This window comes from Cynoglossus semilaevis, chromosome 13 (assembly GCF_000523025.1).
Source record: "Cynoglossus semilaevis isolate Cse_v1.0 chromosome 13, Cse_v1.0, whole genome shotgun sequence".
Lineage (NCBI taxonomy): Eukaryota > Metazoa > Chordata > Actinopteri > Pleuronectiformes > Cynoglossidae > Cynoglossus > Cynoglossus semilaevis.
The window spans coordinates 8,054,113-8,058,810 of NC_024319.1; positions in this window are offsets into that span (position 1 = coordinate 8,054,113).

Below are 4,698 nucleotides of genomic sequence, written 5' to 3' on the forward strand. Positions count from 1 at the left end.
GAAATTCATTTAAATTAATTTAAAAAAATCCAAAACAGAGGCCATGTTTGACTGGGAAGATCATACCAGGGTGAAGGTTATGCCAGTGTTATATTCAACTTTTTGAATACGATTGCATTTCATTGTCATTGACCAGATATGCCTTCTAAGTTAAGTTTGACTTTTACAATCTAAAACAGATGTGCCAAGGTTAATGTGTCTTTTGAGGGTAACTCATTGGGGGACAGAAGTATGGAGAGTCCGATATGGGTTCTCTCAGGAGGGGGTGGGGGGCAAAATTTCAAGCTGTACCCCTGACTGATTTGGAGCATTGTCCTTATCAGGTTTCCACAGATAAGACGGACTGAGTCGTATTTATCACTGCAGCTGTGGGGAAGACTGGAGACACGTGGCCTTGACTCGCAAAAGCCATTCGTTACTGTAAGTGTTTGATAACATCCTTGAGTTGTCTCCCCGGCCCACAGCATGCACTCTGTGAGCAGATTAAAGTCTTAGCCATTAATTAACACAATTACCTCTGTATGTGTGTGTGTGTGAGTGTGAGTGTACACAGGCTGATCACTGTCTTTTTGGCTAGAAGAGGGGCATAATAGACTGCTACGAGGGGTAGGAAAGGGTAGAAGAGGGGGTTGAAAAAAAGGCAAATTAGAGCTGGAATTCTGATTTATTGTGTTTTCTAATTTATCATGAATCCATATACTACTTTAATTTGTGTTTTTTATGTCACGGTGTTAATTGCATGCACATTAAAAGTTCAATAAATAGAATTTGCACCTGAAACCTACCACCCAGGGGATGGATGTGATTGAAGATTTAAAATGTTATTTACCCTCCTGTTACCCTCAAATTTACAAACATCTATTGTCCTTGGGGTCCAGCCATTTAAATCTCAAGAAAAAGGGTTAAAAATCAAAATATTACCCAACTTTGCGTCAGGTAAAATAGGTTTCTTTCTTGTTGTTAACATAAAAAAGCCCTTCCAACATAACAGCCCCCCCACACACACTCCAAAAAACCTAATCCATGACTATAGGAAAATAGCCATTAAATCTCACTGAATGATCTAAAACTGGAAAGAAAGTTTTGTACTACTACCAACCCCAACTTCTCATATGTTCTCTATTTATTTCTGTTTTAATTTATTAATTTATCTATTAATTTATTTATTATTGAATAACTTGTTTTAATTTGTATTTATTTGTACACACAGATCAACACCATTTCCTCTTCTCGGTTTCCGCATGTGTAGCAAGAGCTTTTAAATTGTACCAGAACATTTTGTCACGGTGAGTCATCGACATGGCAGGATGCAGGCAGGACCCAAAAGCAGGACTGGTGCAGGTATTTTATTTCTTCTTCTTTTTCTTTCAGCTTTGTCCCTTTTTCATGGGTTGCCACAGCGAATCATTGATTTTCATCTCTCCCTGTTCTCTGCATCTTCTACTCCAACTATCTGCATGTCCTCCCTCACTGCATCCATATATCTCCTCTTTGTCTCCTACCTGGTAGCAGGTATTTTATTTCAAAAATCAAATTTCACAAAAACTCACTTCCAAAGACCAGGACAGAAGCATACGCAGAGCTGAGAACAGGAACAGGCTTGACAACTAACAACTACACCACTGACCAGCTACCATACAACACAATGATCCCACCAGGACAGTGAGGGAGAGAGGTGACACCAGTGAGACTAATGACAGAGACACAGGTGAGTGTGATCACACACATTACCCCACACAGCAGGAACAGGAAACAGACAGACTTGTAACTTGTCACATTTGGTCATCGTCAGTGTGTGTGTGTTGATGTCATGAAGGGAAAGATGCAGTCCAGCGTTTTCATCTCTGTGGTCACTCAATGCACAGCGGATGGCTCGTCCAGAAAAGACAAATGTTTAAAAAACCCAAAGGTAAGAATAAAACTTTGAAGATGATTTTCTGTTATTACACGTCATTTCTTCTTTTTTTTTCTTCTTTCGGCTTTGTCCCTTTTTTCAGAGGTTGCCACAGTGAATCATTGATTTCCATCTCTCCCTGTTCTCTGCATCTTCTACTCTGACTCCAACTATCTCCATGTACTCCCTCACTGGATTCATATATCTCCTCTCTTTCTCCTACCTGGTAGCTCCATCTCTAACATTCTTCTACCAATGTATCCACTGTCCCTCCTCTGCACATGTCCAAACCATCTCAATCTGGCTTCTCTAGCTTTTTCTCCAAACCTTCCTGTCTGTGTTGTCCCTCTAATGACCTCATTCCTGACCCTGTCCATTCTTGTCACTCCTAAAGAGAATCTTAGCATCTTTAACTCTGCCACCTCCAGCTCCTCCTCCTGTCTTCTGCCTATTGCTACTGTCTCTAAACCATACATCATGGCTGGTCTCACCACTGTCCTGTAAACCTTTCCCTTCACCTTAGCTGACACTCTTCTGTCACAGATCACTCCTGACACTTTTCTCCAGCTGTTCCATCCTGCCTGTACTCTATTCTTCACCTCTCTTCCACAGTCTCCTCTGCTCTGAACAGTTGATCCTAAGTACCTGAACTCCTGCACCTTCACCACCTCTGCTCCTTGTAGCCTCACTATTTCACTGTTCTGCCTTTCGTTTACACACATGTACTCTGTCTTGCTATGACTAACCTTCATTCCTCTTCTTTCTAGTGCAAACCTCCACCTCTCTAGGTTCTCTTCTAGTTGCTGCCTACTCTCACTACAGATCACAATGTCATCTGCGAACAATATAGTCCATGGGGACTCCTGTCTGACCTCATCTGTCAATCTGTCCATTACACGTAATTTTATCTGTTCAATTGTACAGTCTGCTTTCTGTTCGGGTTAAATGTCATTTCTTCTGAGTTGACTGTACTGATACCACAACATTGTTACCTTTTTGGTAATGTCGTCAATTATCTATTTTTTTCTTTCCGCACACATCTACAAATTCTTTCAGCATTAACGATAATCTACACTACGGGACCTTTAAATTGACGTCATTTCCTCTCCATAGTTTGCGCATGCGTGGCAAGAGACGGCATTCAAATTAAACCTGATTTACATTTACTCATCCTTTGTTTAAAATCCAAATACTAGAAGGTTCCTGAAAAAGAGTTTGAGGGAAAAAAAAGAAAATATGTTCATATATTAGATGAAACTTGAAATCATTCATTAATTCACACAATGCTTATGTCGCCTCTTAATTATCTCCAGCTCCAACAGGAATTCTGGGAAATGTCTTAGTCAGCATTTTCTATTATATATGACGTGGCTCCTCAGATCTGGAGCAGACACTTCCTGATTTTTGTTTTGATGCTGAAGTCGACACTTCAAAATCCAAACTCCGTGTTTTGAAAGAAAAAAATCCTTTTGTTGGTGTCTAATGTAAGACAGAAAATAATATAAAAAATATCAGGACAACAGCAGTGGTTGAAAATATTTTTATTATTTGTGGTTTTGGAGTTCAGGATGATGGAGAAGTGGATGTAGCTCCTCACCTGTCAATCAGAAGCACAAATAAATAAAGAGCAAGCTTTTACAGCATACATTTTTTTAAATGCATGTTATATTACATTTGACGCCACCTGAAACGGTATTGATGTAAATGTACATTTTTTCCTTATTTTCCTATAATGGAGACTGCCACAGGAGGCGCCATTTAGTAGGTCGTTCCTCTGGGGTTAAATAAATATATTATTAAATAATACTTGGATATATTATATATAATAATATTAAACATAAATATCATATATATCATGAATTGAACATAACGATACCTGGCAGTTAAATGCATGCTGTGAATTCCTTGCAAATAATAGAAATAATAAAAAAGATTTTAAAAATATGAAAATATAGCCAAAAGTAACAAACGATGCATATTATAACTTTATATAATGCCAAAAATAATGAATTAAAAATGACTTGTACATTAAATATATATTGATTATCAATTAATATAAAGTACATTTGTATATTCAGAAAAAAACAACCAGGATAGTTGATATTCAGCAAAATTGTATTTTAACACTGCTCAAATTTTGACTAAAAGTTATTATGTTTAATGAAATATGATGAGGCAAATAAAAGACAATTTGACTGTCTCACCGTTATGACCTACTGAGACTTGTTGCAGCAATGGAAGCGCACATCATTGAGGGTGGAGTCGTCCAGGCCGCGCTGATACTCTTCCATCTTGGTCTCGATTCCACAGATTCCTCCATCCGTGCAGTCCTCACTCCAGTAGCCGTACTCACCCCAGTCCATGCCTGGGCCCTCTAGTGTAGGATTGGAGCTGCAGCGGAACTTGATGTTGTTGGCAGCTGTGTCGTCACCAAACAGACCCCGGTGACGCTCTACACGCAGCTGGAAGGAGGTCAGGACACCACTGGGGCAGAACTGAGGGTGGGACCATTCTCCGAAACTGAACAGAAGATGATGAGCAGGAGGAAAACAGGTGAAAACTCGGGAAATTTCCCAAAGTTCCATATTCAATCTTGGCAGAGTCAAATTCTGTCTCAACTACAAAGAGAAAGGGTTTGCAGTCTCCTGCTGTTCTTGGAAGACCTGATTCTAACTTATTTCTGGGACTTTTTATTTTCTATAATTTTTTTCTTTTTTGCTAGTTTTTGCTATTTTGTTATTCTATTTTAGTTAGGATATGATAGTGTTTGTAATTTTTAGCACAGTTTATTCACTTGGCAGCAT